General features: G+C 41.2%; 1 protein-coding gene across 1 annotated transcript in view; it reads right to left on the bottom strand.

Moving 5' to 3' along the window:
• Positions 1–20,210, bottom strand: part of nudcd1 (NudC domain containing 1) — a 169,842-nt gene that overhangs the window by 28,552 nt on the left and 121,080 nt on the right. The window lies entirely within an intron of this gene.

Below are 20,210 nucleotides of genomic sequence, written 5' to 3'. Positions count from 1 at the left end.
GTTTACTGAGAAGCATCCGTAAAGCCAAGTACTATTGTCCCATGTTCCACTCAACTCCTGATCAGGCACACCGTGAGCAGATGTCAGAAGTAGTGAGGTATGTGGAAGTTGAGTTTGAGAGGAAAACAGTCCGTGTTAGAGAGTCCTTCCTTGGTTTTATCCAGATAAGCCAGAAGGATGCTGAGAGCTTGGTTGAAGACATCTTGAAACAGCGAGAGAAGGATGAAATGGAGCTACAAGATTATCGGTCACAGTACTATGACAATGCTGCTATGATGGCTGGACACAGAAATGGTGTTCATCAAAGAATAAGTGAGAAAAACAACCTGGCAGTGTTTGTGAATTGCAACAATCACTCACTCAACTTGGTGGGTGTACATGCAGCCAAGCAGGATACAATGAGGGTCACGTTTTTTGGAACCATTGAAGCTCTCTACTTGTTTTTTTCTCATTCAACACAGCACTAGGAAAATCTCAAAAACTCCATGTCTGTGATTGTTAAGTCAGAGTCCAAAACCAGGTGGAGTGCAAGCACAGAAGCAGTGAAGCCCGTCAACAAGTACCTTGAGGAGATATTTCAAGTTCTCCAGGACATGATAGACAATGAAAATGAGACCAGTGACACAAGGCAGCTGTACCACATGTTCAGTTATGATTTTCTGATTTTGCTCGGATTTTTGAACAAAGTACTCATTTGCATTGACCGTATTCAAAAGAGGCTGCAGCATCCTAGCATGATCTTCCACGATGCTGCCCTGGATTTTGAAGCCCTCTGAGATCATTTTTATGATGCAAGAGAACTTTTGGTCAGTGAGTTACTTGAAGAAGGAGTCAGTCTCTGTCAAGAATGGAATATTGAAGTTGAAAGACATCAGAGACGAAAGAAACGAATGGCTGATGAGAACCTGAGATGCTGGGTTAACAGCTAAGGAGGCAATGGAAAGAGTCATGAAGAGAACACTTGACCATCTTCACAGAGAAATGGACGAAAGTTTTGTTCATTTGCACGACACTGTTTCCTTTTTGATGTCGAGGGACTGTGTTACGGCACTAACAGTAACAACCTAAAGAACTGCGAAAATTTGGGCAAATTGTACAAATCTGATGTTGATGGACAGCAGGTATATGAAGAAATTTTGGATTGCTGAATGTTGCTATCAAGGTGGGTCAACATAAAAATCCCAAGACCTGAAGAACTTCTTGAATTTATTGCTCAGTATGGAGATGAGAGCATTTTCCCCAATCTTCTCATTGCTATTCAGATAATGCTAACCATTGCAGTTTCCATTGCCAGCTGTGAGAGATCAGTTAGCAAGTTAAAACTAATACTTTCATATTTGAGAGCCTCCATGGGTCAAAGCAGACTCTGTGAACTTGCTCTGCTAAATGTAGAAAGAGAAGAAACTGAAAAAGCTGACTTTAATCACATCATAGACCAATTTTCATCAGTGAAAGCAAGGAAGGTACAGTTATAATTTTCATGTAGTGCCATAATTTGTTAATTAAAAGATTAATGAGCTTGACTTGTATTTTTCAGCTGATGTTATGGCAAAGTTATCTAAAAGATGGGTGTCAGATGTTTGGACGGGGTGCAATTTCAGTGCTTGCCATAGGCGCTATTTTCCATAGATACGCCGCTGTAAAACTGCCATTTTGTTACAAGTAAAATACATTCCCTCCCATTTGTCACTTCATGACAACACTACATTTCACTAAATAGTCATTGAAATATGCAAATAAATGATGCAGTTTCAAAGCCCAACCACAAAATTCCTTTTTTATCCATCCACTTCAATGAGTATCCATTCCTTTCCTTAATATCCTCTCCTTCGTCTTGCTATTTCATGTAACAATTGCACAAGAATGATAGCCATTATTATAATACCAATAGTTGTACCATAATAAAGAATAGTTGCCCACCATCCATCTCCTGGAGCGTAATAATTGTGATACTGATCCCTGACTTTCTTAATCTCTTTGGTAGTTTCATGGATGTGATTTGCCAAATGAGTTATATTTTATGATTCATCAGGTATGTATGCAAGTACACCAATACAAATGTTCCCTTTTTCTGACAGAATAAAATTCAAAACCATCCTGGTCTGTAATGCTCCTGTACAAACAGCCATCAGTCTGCTGACAACTTGGTTAATGCTTGTTGGGTTTGATCAAAGGCTTATGCAGGTTCATTCGCTATTTTCTCCAAAGCCAGTGCCATATTAATCAGTTCAGGAAAATCTCAGTGGCATATCTCGGAAAGGCAATCATTCAGAATCTCTCATTCTCTGTAACGACCTTTTGTGCCGCTAAACCAGACAATGGTGACGTAGTGACACCAAGTATCGCATTTGGGACACTTCCAGAGCTAGGCTCTCTCCACGTCTCCTCATATTCAAGGAACAAGTCCTGCAGCAAGCGGTAGGCCCAGGAATCACATACCCAATAAATGCCGTTCAGCAGACGGTGAGGACTGAGATTTGTCAGCTCTGTGCGTGTACCTTTACTGCTCCCTGATAGGGGCCCTGGCTCTTTTGGTTGCAGAGACATGTTACTTGTGTGGCGCCGTGTCCAGACTGGAGTTGGTGCTGCCCCACCCCCACCCCAGTGATTACTCAGAAGACAAGAAGTATTGTGGTTGACTGCAGATTTCTACGGCATTCATGGCTTGGGTCTGGAAGTCTTTATTGTGGGGCTGTATCTTACTTATACATTTATATGCTTACTATCTTGTACCTGCTATGTCTGCTTTGTGCTGTGTGACTGCTGGTACTGCGCTTTGCACCTTGGCCCCGGAGTAATGCTGTCTTGTTTGGCTGTAATCATGGGTATTCATGTATGGTTGAATGCCACAGGGCTTTAGACCACCTGGATAACACAAACACCTATGACAGGATGCTGTTCAACAACTATAGTTCAGCATTTAATACCATCACTCCCACAATCCTGATTGAGAAGATGCAGATCCTGGGCCTCTGTACCTCCCTCTGCAATCGGATCCTCGACTTCCTAACTGGAAGACCACAATCTGTGTGGATTGGTGATAACATATCCTCCTTGTTGACGATCAACACTAACGCACCTCAGGGGTGTGTGCTTTGCCCATTGCCCTACTCTCTGTATACACATGACTGTGTGGCTAGGCGTAGCTCAAATACCATCTATAAACTTGCTGATGATACAACCATTATTGGTAGAATCTCAGGTGGTGATGAGAGGGCATACAGAAGTGAGATATGCCAACTAGTGGAGTGGTGCCGCAGCAACAACCTGGCACTCAACGTCAGCAAGACGAAAGAGCTGATTGTGGACTTCAGGAACAGTAAGACAAAGGAACACATACCAATCCTCATAGAGGGATCAGAACTGGAGAGAGTGAGCAGTTTCAAGTTCCTGGGTGAAAAGATCTCTGAGGATCTAACCTGATCCCAACATATCAATGTAGTTATAAAGAAAGCAAGACAGTGGCTACACTTTATTAGGAGTTTGAAGAGATTTAGCACGCCAACAAATACACTCAAAAACTTCTATAGGTGTACCGTGGAGAGCATTCTGACAGGCTGCATCTCTGTCTGGTATGGGGTGTGCAGGAGGGCTACTGCACAGGACCGGAAGAAGTTACAGAGGGTTGAAAATCCAGTCAGTTCCATCTTGGGTACAAAGTACCCAGGACATCTTCAGGGAGTGGTGTTTCAGAAAGGTAGCGTTCATTATTAAGGACTTCCAGCACCCAGGGCATGCCTTTTTCTCACTATTACCATCAGGTAGGAGGTACAGAAGCCTGAAGGCAGACACTCAGCGATTCAGGAACACCTGCTTCCCCTCTGCCATCTGATTCTTACATGGACGTTGAACCCTTGAACATTATCTCACTTTTTAAATGTACAGTATTTCCATTTTTTGCACATTTTTAATCTATTCGATACACTTATGCTGTAATTGATTGATTTATTTATTGTTATTATATTTATTTATTTTTTCTCTTCTATATTATGTATTGCGTTGAACTGCTACTGCTAAGTTAACAAATTTCATGTCACGTGCTGGTGATAATAAACCTGACTCTGATAATTACATTTGAATTGAATTAATATCAACACCTTGGTTCCAGAAACAACCATTTGAATCCCTCTCTCAATCACTGGGGAGACATCAGTGCATAGAATAAAATCTTTGGCAGAGTAATAACCAAGAGGATGCTGACTGTCACCAGTTTCTTGAGTTAAGACTACTATCATGTAGTTCTCATTGATATACAGGGTGAATTGTCCAACTGCATCAGGGATTCTTAACGCAGGTGTAGAACACAATGTTACCTTTTAAGTTTATAATGCTTTGAATTGTTCTACATTAAGAGTCACAGGGTTGTTTGAGCACTTCTTGTCCTTCAGCTGATTGTTGAGCGGCTGAGCAACAGTTGAATAATCTGCCACTAGCTTCTCAAAACAGTAATTAGCAATCTGACATGGCAATTACTGTCATTCTCACATGGATCACTAGGGGCCGCTGTAGAGTCCATGTGATGTTCATCCTATAATTCAGATGTTCCCAGAGTCCTGTGTTCGGATGCTGGCAGAGTACAGTAGGTGTTTCCCAGGGCGGAGCACCAGCAGTACTGTCACTAGCAGGACCAATATCAGTGGTCTGATATTTCAGCATTTCAGCCATTGTGTGCAAGAGGACTCTGTGGTCAATAAACACTGTGAAGCTCATGGTCAAATGTGCTATACTTCCTTGGCTGGGGGGGGGGGGGGGGGGGAGAGGAGAGAAACAGAAATGCTGCCTGAGACAATGAGTGGCTGTCACATGCCTCCAACCAGCTGTTCGTACACAGCACCCACAGCATAGTCTGAAATGTCAGTGGCAATGGCTATGAGCGCATTGGGGAGCAGGTGTGCCAGTAGTGTTGTGTTAGGGTATCATCAAATGCTCTGGTCTTGTCCGCTGACCAGTCAAACACTTGATTAGGGATATTGCCTCTAAGCACACTACACAGGGGGAGAATAAGTTCAGTAGTTTGCAGAAACAAGTGGTGATAATTACCATACCTAAAAACTCATGTCGTGTTTTTGTAGTGCAGGGCAGCAGGAAACCCATAACAGTGGCTACTTTCAATGAGAAGGGTTTTACACTTTCTGTGGAGATGTGACGGCCGAGAAAGTCAATGGCTGACAACACAAACTGGTATTTAGCAGGGTTAATAATCAACCTGTTTTGGCTTCAGCGCTCGAGAAGTGTGCAGAGATATGTTTCGTATTTGGACACACTAACGACAAGTATGTCATCCACGTAAACAAACTGAAAATCGAAGTCTTTTAATACAGAGTCCAGCAGCTGTTGAAAAGTCTGTGCTGCATTTTTCAGTTCAAATGGCATGCGCAAAAACTCAAAAAGGCCAAACAGGGTTATCACAGCTGCTTTGGGAATGTCCTCCGAGCACACAGGTACCCGATAGTAGCCCCTAACTAGATCTAATTTGGAAAAGATTAACTTTCTGGTTAAACTTGCCAAAAAGCCTTAAATGTGTGGGACTGGGTAATGATCAGGATGGTGACCTTGTTAACGTGTCGGTAATCACCACATGGGCGGCAAACACCATCGGACGTAGGGACCATATGGAGGGGTGAAGCCCAGGGGCTATTCGAGTGGCGCACAATTTCAAGACTTTCCACGTTGGCAAACTCAGCCTTCACAGTTACCAGCTTTTCTGGATCCAGTCTACACACACAGGTGTGGACTAGTGGGCCAGTTGTGGGAATGTGGTGCTTGACCCCATGTTTTGAAACTGTAGTAGAGAATGTGGGCTTGGTGAGGTCTGGGAATTCACCCAGCAATCAAGTAAACTCTCATACAGTGGTACATGTGCTTGGTGGTGTGGGGAACCTACTGGGGGAACAGGATAATGACACGAGGTCCTTGACATCTACAAGCCAACAGTTCTTGAGATCAACTTACAGTTCTTGGGGATACAGGAAATCTGCACCATTCAGAGGTCTAGCCACTTTAGCCAGGACTAAGTCCTATGTGTAGCGCCACCTGTCGTGTCCCGTAGGTCTGTATCTTGCTGCAGTTGGCGGCACCCCGCGAGGTTTAGTCGCTCTTTGCCTTCTCATCAATAGGCAATGCTGGCAGCACACTCACTTGAACACCTGTGTTGCACAGGACGCGTCACCCAGAAAGGGTATTTGTAATGAACAGTAGACAACCCTGGCAGCTGGAACCCATGATGTTCACAGACCTCAGATATGCCAGTATGCAGGCACTGTCAAAGCTGCAAAGCAATCATCATTTTCGAGTGTTCATACCAAAGAGCTCATGGTAAAAGCACACAAACCAGGTGGTCTTGGTGGGATCTCCAAGTTTGATCCAGCACCTTTTTGGTATGTCTTAAAACAAACAATTAACTCAAAGTGGATCAATCATAAGCATATTTATTTTACTTGCTGCAAGGGAAGACCATCACTGTATAGGAGCCTAGCATAGTCAAGTGATACACCTAAGTGTCAGCTATGGCACATCAGTTCAAGGTCAGGGTGCATCCTGTTCACCTGCTTAATCAGTATATTTGGTACTCTTCCAGTAATACATGTACTGGGTCTGCAGTTTGTCAGGGGGTCAGGTTTCACTGGCATAATGTTGCATGAATACTATTAGCAAAGCTTTCTGGTACAATACAGGTTCCATTTTGTTAGACAAAAATGCCATTTTGTTACTACAAATACATATCCACAAAACATAAAAAAAGCACTCCAGCGACTATACTACAGCAGAAGCTTCGGGAGATTTGGTATGTCACTAAAACATTTTGACTGATATATGACAGAGCATTTTGAACAGTTGCATCACAGCCTGGTATGGAGGCTCCAGTGAACAGGATCAAAAGAGGCAGCAGAGGATTGTGGATGCAGACAGCTTCATCATGGACACAAGACTCCCCACCACTGAGAAGCCCCTCGAAAGGCAGTGCCTTCAGAAGGCACCATTCATCATTAAGGACCTTCACCATCAAAACTTGCCCCCTTCTCATTACTACCATCAGGGAAGAGGTACAGGAGCCTGAAGATGCACACTCAACATTTTAGTAACAGCTTATTTCTCTCTGCCATCAGATTTCTAAACAGTCCATGAACAGTACCTCATTATTCTTCTTTTGCACAATTTTTTTTCATTCTTTATTGTAACTTAATTTTTTGATGTCTTGCACTGTACTGTTGCCACAAAACGGTAAATTTCATGACATATAGTACATTAGTGGTAATAAATCTGATTATGATGCAGCTTTCACTTGCCTGGAAGAGTGCAGCATGAACAATCTTCAAGCTCAACACTATCCAGGGCAAAGGACACACAAGAGATTGTGGATGCTGTAATCTGGAATAACACACAGTCTTAAAGTAAAAAAATCGTAAAGAAGTTTCTAAATAAATATCTCCCACTTGCTGACTTCTAGTAGATTGTGTTGAACCATCCAGGCCAAAGCAGCTTGAATAACTGGCACCTAAAAACATCCTGTATTTCAAACACCACCAGAACACTGTGGCTGTAAGTGTACCATCTACAAAATGTTCTGCAGGTACTTGCTCAAGCTACTCCATGAATACCTCCCAAACACATGGCTACCACCAAAAAGGAGGAATGGGGAAGCAGGCTTTTGAAATCACCTCCATGTCTGCATTCACCACAAAAACATGCACCTTCCTGATTTAGAAATGTACTGCTAATCCTTCTGGGTCACTGAGTCTAACATCTGGAACTCCCTTTCCCAACAGAAGTAGCTTCACCAAAAAAAAATGGGCTGTTCAGCAATATATTCTCAAAAGCACTTAGGAACACAATACAGGCATATCTTGCCAATGATGCCAAATCCTAAAAGATTATTTGAAGCCAAGTTCCTTTTACAGGCAGTCCCTGGGTTACGTACGAGTTCTGTGCCTGAGTCCATCTTTAAGTCGGATTTGTACGTAAGTCAGAACAAGTACATTCGGTATTATTTAGCGTCAGTTAGTCAAACGTTTGTCTTAGAATATAGTTTATATTTTACCTTTCTACACATATAAAACACTTAAGAAACGTATGTATTCCAATAATTAAACCACTGCGTTGCTTAGTAATAATTGTAGCTTTCATCAGGGCAGGGCCTTTCACATGCTCCACTATTCTCACTTTATCCGTTATCCTTTAAAATTGTTCCAATCATTGACCAACTGTAGCCTAACACTTTTCCAATGACCGATAGATAGCATTTCACCCCTTTCCAAACGCTTTATTATTTCCACTTTATTTTCAATTGCGATTGCCTCCCGTCAATGGAACAGAATCACTGCGGGCGGCAGGTCCCGAGCTCCGCCGACTCCCGAGGTTTGCTAGGTCCTAAGGACCACCGCACTGAGACAGTCTAAATGGGACAAGTTGAGGCTGTGCAGGGTTTGGGCATTTGATCCTCCACAATATTCCGCGTGGGAATTTAAACTGGAGGTGGCAGTGTTTTTATTTACGAGGTCGAGTTGCGAGCATCAACCTGGCACAGATGGTATGGGAGTCACTGGATCAACATCAACATGGCACAGGAGCAGTCTGTCACTGGATTGAACTCAGGAACCTCCATTTTCGAGCCCGGCGCTGATGTCACTGCACCACCAGCCGACCGGAATGGGGGGAGGGGGGCAAGGAGAGAGGCGGGGTCAGGGTGAATCTTACTAAGAAAAATTTAAGCCAAATGCAAAGTTAAACACTCAACACAGTGTCAACGGCAACGACTTAAAATGGCGGATGGCGTCGCGATCCGACTTAAAATGGTGGACGGCATCACAATCCAACTTAAAATGGCAGATGGCATTCTCCTTCCTCGGTTTGTAAGTATGAGTTGTCCGTAAGTTGGACTTTGTAACTCGGGGACTACCTGTATTCACTGGGATTTTTATTGACATCAGTATTCAAGGTTTCATATACCAAGTGGATTACATTGTTTCATATTAGAACCAAAGAAACTGGCTTCATGGAATCTGACAGCAAAGGAGGCAGTTATTCAGTCCAGCACACCCAAGTCAGTTTTCCCAAAAAGCCATAAAAAACAAATTTTCACGCTATAGGAATCACTGACAAGGCCAACATTTATTGTCCATCCCCAACTGCCCTTAAATGAGTGGCTTATTTACCAATCACACAAACTAGTCTACATTCCCTTGACCCTGCCCACACTTCCTGCTGCCTTGGGAATACATCCAATAATCAAGGACCCTCCCACATCACTCATTCTCTCTTCTACTGCCTACAATTGGGGAGAAGCTAAAAGCTTGAAAGTACAAACCACCAGGCTCAAAGGTAGCTTCCACCCCTCTACTTATAGGCTCTTGGAACATACCTCTCATACACTAAAAGATCAACTCTTGACCTCTGTGCTTACTTCCTCATGGCCCTTGCACTTTATTTGTTTACCTGTTCCCTGTAACTACAATACCATATTCTGCATTGTTTCCTTTTTGCTATTTCCTTGATGCAGTTATATATGGAATGATCAGTTTGGATGGCACTCATGGTATCTCAGCACACGTGACAACATTATAGAAATACCGTTTCAGAATCAGCTACTTTGCTGTGGGTCTATAGTTCCACTTAGTCCAGGCAGAATGGGCATCTATAAATCAGGCTTTCTTCTTGCAAAAATCTAGTAGCTATATGGTTACCATGAGTAAAGACTTTGTATTAGGAAACAATTTCCAGATTATTAACTGAAACTGGGTTTCTGGAAGGAAGTCAGTCTACTAATTAAACCCTTGTCCTACCCCAGCCTCTGGAATTAGTGTCTCCCTTGTTGGGTCTTGATTGTTTTCGATCCCAAGGTTCCTTTAGGAGTTCAAGAATAGGTGAAAAAACTTTGATTCTTCATGATCGCTTATTTAAAGTTTAAACAAAGAAACAGATACTAAGCAGACCACAGAACAATAATGCAAAGCAAATGAAAGATACAGAAGAAAAAGAGATGGTGTCTGAGAAAAATCAATCACCTTTATTGACCAGATAACAAAATCCAATCAACAGTTGCACTATCATAGCATGTGAGTAATGTACCAACACTTAGCCATTCAAACTGAAAAGATGACAAACCGTTATACTCTGCTTCCGCCAGTACGTTTAGATGAAACACTGAAAAATACGAGTTTGTTAAAAATACAAATCATACCAGTCCCAGTAAAAAAACTACAATTAAAACTGCGATTTTAGACTTGCATTAAATCAACAACTATCTTATAAAATGTATATTAAAAGAAAACAGCTGATTCCAACAATCTCTTATTCACATCCCACTGGAATATTTTTTCACATTATTAAAGAGTCTTCACTTAAAAGAACTTCACGTCAGCAGAATGTAAGTTTGAAAGACACCGTAGAAATAACTTGCTGGAAAAATCCTTCATTAAGTATTTATCCTATTCCCTGTTGAAAATTACTATTGAATCGGCTCCCACGATTCTTTCAGATTATAACTAATCGATATATAAAAAGATTTTTATCTTGCCATGAGGTGTTTCTAGCATTTAACAGAACTCTGTCCTTTCAGTGTATTTTCCCTTATTTACACTATCAAAACACCATGCTTTTGAACACTTCTCTTTAATCTCCTCTGAACCATCCCTAGTCCTCTTTAAATTCATAAAAAAGACGACTCTTATTTTATGTTGTATCTTTTTATTTATAAAATAATTCTGGTTTGAAGAATGAGTGGCAGTGGACTCCTCTGAATAACTCATCAGACATTTGTGCCAGTGCTATATTCCTGAGGCCCAAGTGAAAGATGTGCTTCACTTCAGCTTCTGGATTAGAAGGATGTGGGTCCAAACCATGGTCTGAAATTCTCTGGTGCATCATTAAACTCTGCACTGGCCTTTGCTGAATGTTGAACTGCTCTCTCAGACACACATAAAATGGTTCTGCGGCAACATTTCAAATAGAAGATAAATTATTACATGTGTCCTGGCCAATATTTATCTCTTTAGTAACCACATGAAAGATGATATGGTCACCTGGAGGTGGGGCAAGTCAAGATGCCGTTAAATGGTGACTCCTTTGTTTGCATCTTTGGAAACAGCTCTATTTCTAACTTTGATTATCTCTTTGTGTCCTTTTCAAAGTTCTTTTGAAGACCCTGACCTGGAGTTACACTCTGACTTTAGTTCTTTGTGGGAATGGGATCTGTTCTCAGGGCCTCTTTTTTATATGGCAAGGACGCAGCCTGGAAGACGAAAGCGCCTTCAGAGTTCCGGAATTTTGTGGCTCTGGGAACGATCCTAGGCTTGTGCCCCAGACTGAAGCATCGCAAGAGAACAAGGAACATTGGGAGTAGTGGGATGACTGTCTGGGGAGCTGTGGTTCTTGATGCCGAATCTCTGGGTGCAGAGCTTGGAAAAAGCGATGCAACAGACTTTTAACATTGTTTGTTATGTCTCCCCTCTCACTGTGAAATGGGGACACCTCTTTTTCCCTTATTAGGGAGAGAGAGAAAACCTGTGGTATGTCGAATTATCTGGTGAACAAGTAGTTATTGGGGTACAGCAAGTCTGTGTCTTTACTGATGCTTTGCTGCACATTTGAGTGCTTGGTGGAAGGTGCTGATGATTTTTGCTGAAGAGGGCGGGGGGATCATTGCCTTGCTGCTGCTTGTGTGTGGGAGGGGGAAGCTGGGGGGGTGGTTTGGGGTTCTAACATTTAACTGTCATTCATTCTTTGGGGCACTCCTCCGTTTTCATGGATATTTGTGAAGAAAAATAATTTCAGGATGTATATTGTATACATTTCTCTGACATTAAATGTACCTATTGAACCAGTACATTGCTGTTTTTGACATATTTCTGTGCTTAGATTAATTGCACTGTTTCTGATACTACATCAGAAGTCATACATTGGTCCTATAGTACTTCAGGCACGTTCAGAGCCTGTGAAAGACAATAGAGGATTGCCAGTTCTTTCTTTTTCCCCTTTCTTTGGCAAGTGACCACGGGATGAACACAGATGGACTTGTGTGAAGATGAGGAAGTGTACAAACTAGTCCCCAGGTTTCAATAGGGCTCCACTCCTGACAACTGTTTGTAAATCAGAAATGAAAAAAATACAATGTGGGAGAGGATCACAGAAACAGCTGAGATGGGAGAGTGAGTAGGCTCAGGAAGGAGAGCCTCACTGAGTCACTGAGGGAACGAGTGCTTTTGCTCAGCAAACCCGGATGTTCTTGGCCAACCAAGCCCCTGAATTTTTCAGCTTAGGATGGGGGATTTGGGATGGGGGTTGCTGGGAGGGGACTGCATACATATAAGGTATGCATAAATGCTCCATACCCACCTGGTACAAGATGCCTGCAGCCCGGCCAAATCTATCCCCATTTAAACCTGTTGTTCTCCAAAATGAACAGGGTGACCATGAGTCAGAGCCTGCAGAAGTAATGCAAATATATAGCACAAAACAAAATCACCATTATCTGGGCTCACTTTCAAGATGTCAGCAAGTAGCTGAGCAATAATTTGTGGGAAGACAAAAGATAGACTTGGATTTCCACTGATCTTTCCTGCCCATCAGGATGTCATAAAGCACTTTACAGTCAAAGAAAAACTACTGAAGTTAAAGTCATTATGCAGAACACAAGAACGCAGCAAGCACTCACAAAAAGTGATCGCAGTGATTGAACAATCTGCTTTGGTGATGTTAACTGAGGAATAAACATTGACCAGCTCCTGTGCGGCCCTTCTTTAGATCAGTACTGTGGAACCTTACACAAACAGTGGCTGCATTTGTGATCCAAAAGACTTCAGTTCTGATATTGCTGCTCTCTGGATATTCCTCATTGATGGAGCAGGACTCCCTTAGCATGCCCCAGTGTACCGACTAGGAGTGGCATGCAAACTCCCAACCTTGATTCAAAGGCACCAAGTGCAAATACCTAAGTAGAGATAACCGGTCTGAGACCTCTAGAAGGGGACACAACAACACAGGAACACAGACAGCAGCACCAATCCACCTCAGGCAGGTCAAAATGCAATAACTCTCATTTCCTATATTGGCCTTTAATAGACATTAGTCAAATCTTCAAATCCATTTGAAGGCAACACTATGGTAAAAAAACATTTTTATATACAGTACTGTGCAAAAGTTTTAGGCTGGGTACCTAAGACTTTTGCACAGTACCATATTTGCCAATGTGGAGCAGAGAGCGAGTTTGTAAATCTAGCAGGAGCAAAGGATGCTGGAAATGGTGAGGGTGGCGCAGGTGCAGACACACTCAGCCCTGAGACAGCAGACAAGGTCATTTGATTCCAAACAACATATTGATCATTACAGCATGTCTCTCTAGTGCTTCCCACTCCATTCCCTCTCCCTTCCCCTTTTCTCAACCATGATTCCTCTCTCTCTGCTCCCTTCCCACTCTCAGTCCACATTAGAGACCCAAATCAGAATCAGGTTATTAATCACTCACATATGTCATGATTTCTTTTTTTTTGTGGCAGCAGTACAGTGCAATACATAAAATTACTAAAGTACTGTGCAAAAGTCTTAGGCACTCTAGCTATAAATATGTAACTAAGACTTGTGCACACAATACTGTATATATTGTGCTTGCTAAATAATTTGGTAATTGATTTTAAAGGTAATTACTGGTGCTGATATACTCAGCTTGAAAACTAAACTCCTAATTTTACTTAGTAGTTTTGAGGAGTGTTTTTAGAAGTATTATTATTTACCAGCTATTTGGAGAGACATGTTAAATTAGCACAAACTAACTCTACCACTTGATTTAAACCAAACATTAAAATGCCAGAGACAATATTCAATGCTAAGACACAGTGCATACAACAGCAAAACTTAAAAGATATTCCTCCTTGGTTTGGGCAAAATTACTGCTGGAATTAGAAAGATAATTTAATTTAGACCCAAAAATATTCATCAAATAGCAATACAAGCTAAATACCTGAACTTCATTACATTCTACTTTAGAACATGACAATTTCCAAACAGTTCAAATTAAAATAAATAGCCATTTATACTCATAACACAAGATTACAGTTCTACTTAGGCAACTGATTTGTGACCAACAAGCCATGAATATTCAAACAAACTATTTTAATTCATGAGAATTAAGTTTCAGCTATTGCAATATTTGATATCACACATGTCCAAAGGCACTTTAATGAAATAGAATTGTGTTAATGAACCAGAAAGGAATTCATTTGAACAACCAAACCATTACATTGTATCAATGAATAAATATTCTATTCTGCATATTCTACGATCAGTTTTCCCTCTGCAAGACAAGGCATTAATAGTTTTCCTGCACTGCTTCTATTGTACAATCTTAATATGCTTGATAAGATCATTTTTCAATCTCTGTAGGGTGATATTTCAGTGAAATGTGGCTTCTCTACACTCCATCACATGAACCTTCATAACTGGCAGCAAAAATGATTAGCTTTCATATGACATAATGCTTTTGCATGCAGATATCGATTAGCTTCAGGACTGCTCTATTCCAGGTCAATCTCAACAAGTTGATAAATAATTTCATTTGATATCTCAAGGTAAAAATGAACAGAATAAGGTTTACAGTTTTCAATCTTTTTTTATTTTCAGTGCTTTGGCATTCTCCAGTTGTGTAAAACTCAGCATCTCACCAGTGCGCTCTGCTAGACAAAGGTTCACCCCCATCAGGAGAGGACAATATGCTATCTAAACATGCAGCTGAAGACGTCACTCAATGTGCTAGGACTGGCATTAAATTGAAAATCTCCTACATAATTTTGTCAAAATATATTTTTCCTGATAAATTTCATTAGCAAAACATTTCTGAAATGCTCCAGGCCATATAAGATTTTCAAGTGCAACACTGGTCATCACAAATTATCTGATTCTACAGTCAAAGGTTCTCAATAACATTGGCTTTCCTTAAAAAAAAAATTCCCTTGATTTTCAAGTTACAGTGATGTTTTCCAATGAAAAATTAACAAAGCTTGCAGCTCTTCTGCCTGCAGGTACAATGTTTATTTTAAAACAGTTAAATAAGTCCCTTGTGTATTTTGTGGCTTAGGTTCAGTAAGAAAAAAACAATCAAGCAGTTTGCATAAATGATTGTTCCAAAGTTCTGAAACAACCTCAAAGCAAAGATGAATGAGAAAATCACTTGCTGGTTTGCTACTAATCTGGAAGCACTGTGTCATGACAAGCTGCCTCTGGTGGGTTGTGCTGGGAGCCCCCACACTCTCCCATACTGGAAATAAAGAAACAATAGACAAGGACCTGTTGGAGTATATGGAAATGTTTAGATAACGCATGTTCTTTTTAAAAAGTTAATCAAATTTTAGTACATTAGAGTTGAATTGTTCCAGCAAGATACTTTCAGAAACCCCTACAGTTCAATTACTGGTGTAAAAGGAGGTAGGATTAAATCAGTCACATTGACCATGGTGATATAATGAGGTAACTGCTTGATTTGCAATTCAAAAAATAAACAACCTCAGAATATTTTGATGTTTTACCAGAATAACAGTTAAAAACTTCTGTAAAAATCAAAACACAGCTAATAATTCCAGCTTAGAACTCCAGCTCCAGCTGGTGATGTGCAAGTATACTTTGATTACCAGCAAAGATCACATTTCAGATGTTATCCATTACTTGTTATCTGGTGCTTTGACCCAAGTAATAAGATAAGTGTTCCACTGCTACTTTTTCTTTCAAAAGGCCCCATGATCAGCCTCTGGGTCTCCTCATACACAGTAATTTAGTGGCCTGAATGGACCTCTCTCCCTGTTCAATAATTATCTGGTCTCCACTCCTACAAGGCATTACTCACAAACTCATTTTCAGGTCCCCGGCTGAAATGGAAAGACTGACATAAAATGGAGATGTCATTCCACAATGTCCCTTTGTATGTTACAGCTGGAGTCCAAAGAGTGTTAATGAGTCTACTTAAAGTGCTAATGTGTGCTGGGACTTGCATCAAATAAAAAGATAGCAGGAAATTCTATTATATAAAGCAGAGAAGGATGGCTAAAGTGAATATAGGTTCCTTGGAAGATGAGAAGGGAAACTAATCTTGGGTAATGTGAAAATGGCAGATTTTGAACAACTATTTTAGAATCATACAGTACTACAGTACAGAAACAGGCACTTTGGCCCATCAAGTTCATGCTGGCCTAGTCTTCAGCCTAGTCCCACCTGCCTGCATTTAGACCATTGTCCTCCATACATGTCACATCCATGTGCCTATCAAAATCTCTCTTGAGTATTACAACTGAACTCGCATCTAAGCACTTTTGCTGGCAGCCTGTTTCACACTTGCACCATCCTCTGAGTAAAGAAGTCCAGCCTCAGGTTCCCCTTAAATATTTCACCTTAAACCTATGGCCTCTTGTTCTAGTCTCACCAATCTTAAGGGAAAAAGCCTGCATGCATTCCATAAGATATAGGAGAAGAATTAGGCCATTTGGCCCATCAAGTCTACTCCACCATTTCATCATGGCTGATTCAATTTTCCTCTCAGCCCTTACCTCCTATCTTCTCCCCGTATCTCTTCTTGCCTGACCAATTAAGAATCTATCAACCCTACCCACATCTATACCCCTCATAATTTTGTATACCTCTATAAGATCTCCCCTCATTCATTGTAAGAGGACTAGAATATAAAAGCAAGGATGTAATACTGAGACTTTATAAAGTACTGGTGAAGTCTCACTTGGACTATTGCAAGCAGTTTTGGGCTCCTTATCATAGAAAGGATGTGCTGAAACTGGAGAGGATTCAAAGGAGGTTCATAAAAATGATTCTAGGATTGAACGGCTTGTCATATGAAGAGTGTGCGATGGCTCTGGGCCTGTATTCACTAGAATTCAGAAGAATGAGGGGTGACCTAATTGAAACCTTTTGAATGGTGAAATACTGTAGTACTGTATAATTCTGCTGAACATCGACGGCTCCTCCATAGAGACCGTTAAGAGCACCAAATTTCTTGGTGTTCATCTGGCGGAATCTCACCTGGTCCCTCAACACCAGCTCCATAGCCAAGAAAGCCCAGAAGCATCTCTACTTTCTGTGAAGGCTGAGAAAAGTCCATCTCCCACCTCTCATCCTCACCACATTTTACAGAGGATGTATCAAGAGTATCCCAAGCAGCTGCATCACTGCCTGGTTCGGAAACTGCACCGTCTCAGATCGTAAGACCTTGCAGCGGATACTGAGGTCAGCTGAAGGGATCATTGGGGTCTCTCCTTCCGCCATTACAGACATTTACCACACGCTGCATCCACAAAGCTAACAGCATTGTGAAGGACCCCACACACCCCTCATACAAACTCTTTTCCCTTCCTGCCATCTGGCAAAAGGTACTGAAGCATTCGGGCTCTCACGATCAGACAGTGTAACAGTTTCTTCCCCCAAGCCATTAGACTCCTCAATTCCCAGAGTCTAGTCTGACACCAATCTACATACACACACACACACTCAACTGAACACCACTCCACTTCCTTTGCAATTTTTGCTCATTTCTTTCTCAATTCCTGCTAAAACATTGTTTACATTTACATCATTTATTATTATATTGTAATTTGCCCTTTACTGTGCCTATTGTCTTGTTTATTATGTATTGTACTGTCTTGCACTGTTTTGTGCACTTTATGTAGTCCCGTGTAGGTCTGTAGTCTAATGTAGTTTTGTGTTGTTTCATGTAGTCTAATGTAGTTTTGTGTTATTTCAGCTAGTCTAGTGTAGTTTTGTGTTGTTTCATGTAGCACCATGGTCCTGGAGGAACATTGTTTCATTTTTACTGTGTACTGTACCAGCAGTTTATGGTTGAAATGACAATAAAAGCGACTTGACTTGAAAGGCCTTGATAGAGTGGATGTAGAGAGGATGTTTCCTATGGTTGGAGTGTCTAAGACCAGAGGACACAGCCTCAGAATAGACTGGCATCCTCTTAGAATGGAGATGAGGAGGAAATGCTTTAACAAGAGGGTACTGAATCTGTGGAATTCATTCCCACAGGCAGCTATGGAGGCCAACCAAGTCTTTATGTATATTTATGACAGAGGTTAATAGGTTCTTGATTGGTCATGGCATGAAGGGATGGGGGGTGTAGAATGGAGAGGCAGGAGACTGGGGCTGAGAGGGAAAATGAACTAGCCATGATGAAATGGTGGAGCTGACGATGGGCTAAAAGGTCCAATCTTGCTCCTATAACTTATGGTCTTAGACATTCTTTTGGGTTCATCAGTTGTGTGGAGAGGGGAAGCCTGCTGGATGGGTAACAACTTGTTCTCCATATTGGACTGCCCTGGCTTGCGTGTTGACTTAAACAGTTAGGACGCAACATCTATAGTCGACCCTGATCACCAAGGCCATCAGAAAGCAGAGAATGGGTGTATCTCTGGCTGGCAATCAGTGGTGAGAGTAGTTCCACAGGCTCAATGCTAATCCTTCTACTGTTCACAATAATACATTCATGATTTGGAAAAGGGATCCAAGTGTCATGTATCCAAGTTTGTTAATGACTTTAAATTGAGTGGAAAAGCAAATCATGGAGAGGACGTTGATAATCTGCAGGGAGAGTCAGATAGGTTAAGTGAATGGGCAAGGGTCCGGCAGATGGAGTACAAAGTTAGCAAATTCCAGTTCATTCACTTTGGAAGGGAAAAAAGAGAAAATCAGATAATTATTTAAATAGTGCAGAGGCACCTGGGTGCACTGATGCATGAATCACAAAAAGTTGGTTTGCATGTGTAACAGGCTATTAAGAAAGCAAATGAAATGGCGGCCTTCATTGCTACAGGGATTGAATTTAAGAGCAGCAAGATTATGCTGCAACTATACAGTGTACTGGTGAGGCTGCACCTGAAACAGCATACAGTTCTGGTCACCTTATTTAAAAAATTATATACTGGCTTTAGAGGCAGTGTAAAGGAGGTCCACCAGGCTAATTCCAGAGATGAGGGGGTTAGTCTATAAAAAGAAACTGAGTCACTTGTGATGATATGCAATGGAATTCAGAAGAATGAGAGAGGATCTTATAGAAGCAGACACAATTATGAAAAGGGATAGGTATGATAAAAGCTGGAAAGTTGTTTACACTGGTAGGTAAGAGTAGTACATAGCCTTAAGATATTGAGTCAAAGATCTTGGGCAGAAATAAGGAAGAACTGACTTTCCCAGAAAATAATGAATCTGTAGATTTCTCTATCTAAGGATGCAGTAATGGCTGCCTCTCTAAATATATTTAAGAAAACATAGTTAGGTTAACTTTTACATAGCAGGAGAAATAAGTGTGATGGGGAAATGACAGGTTGGTGGGACTGAGACCACAACCCGCTGAATCACAATCTTACTGAATGGCAGAACAGACTTGATGGGCCAGATGGCCTAGTTCTGCTTCCAATTCTTTTGAGTTTATGTCATGTTTTAGACTAGCCAGGGAACAGTATATGCTGTCCCTTGCTAAAGAGCTTTGCCAGTGCCATCAAGCCATCTGCTCCAGACTACGCAATGTAATTGGCCCAGAATACTTCAAAGGGCAGCATGTACAGCTCTGAGTCAGCTGGCTCCACATTCAAGTGTGTTCCAAACATTAATGCAAAGCTCTATTCTAGGCTGATACTTCAAGGCCATAAGAACTACACCAGACTGTCAAAGGTGTTAACTTTAGGAGTTAGTCTCTGAGTGCCCTGCTCAATATTCACCCTAAACCCTTATCACTAAAACAGATCGTTGGGCTGTTTGTGGGAGCTTCCTCCATGCAAATTATCTGTCATGTTTCTGCAACAAAGACTGGACCTCTAAAGCACTTATAGGTTATAGAGTACTTTGAAACTGACCAAAATTAATGAATTAGTAGAGTCCTGGTAATTCAACACTGACATATTTTGACTTTCAACACAGACTAGGCTTTCGGCCAAGAATCAGAAAGCTTTTTTTTTGCTGGAAAATTATTTGGCAATTGCTAAAGGTTGTAATAGGATTCAGAACAGGAGAAAAATGGTCAAACTTAGCTACAAAGTGACTGAAAGAATACTTGAGATAACCTCACTAGAACACAGTGACTAAAGAATATTCATCTGGACTGAAAATCTGCAATATCAGTGCAGCAGAATTGATCAATACATCAATAATAGCCCAAGTGTAAAGGGATGAGTTATAGAAAGGATTAGAGAAGGCCAAGCTTCAGAGTAAGGGAGGATATCAAAATATAT

This window comes from Hemitrygon akajei, chromosome 1, assembly GCF_048418815.1.
Source record: "Hemitrygon akajei chromosome 1, sHemAka1.3, whole genome shotgun sequence".
Taxonomy (NCBI): domain Eukaryota; kingdom Metazoa; phylum Chordata; class Chondrichthyes; order Myliobatiformes; family Dasyatidae; genus Hemitrygon; species Hemitrygon akajei.
Note: the sequence above shows the minus strand (reverse complement) of the source record. Positions and strands in the feature narration are given on the sequence as shown.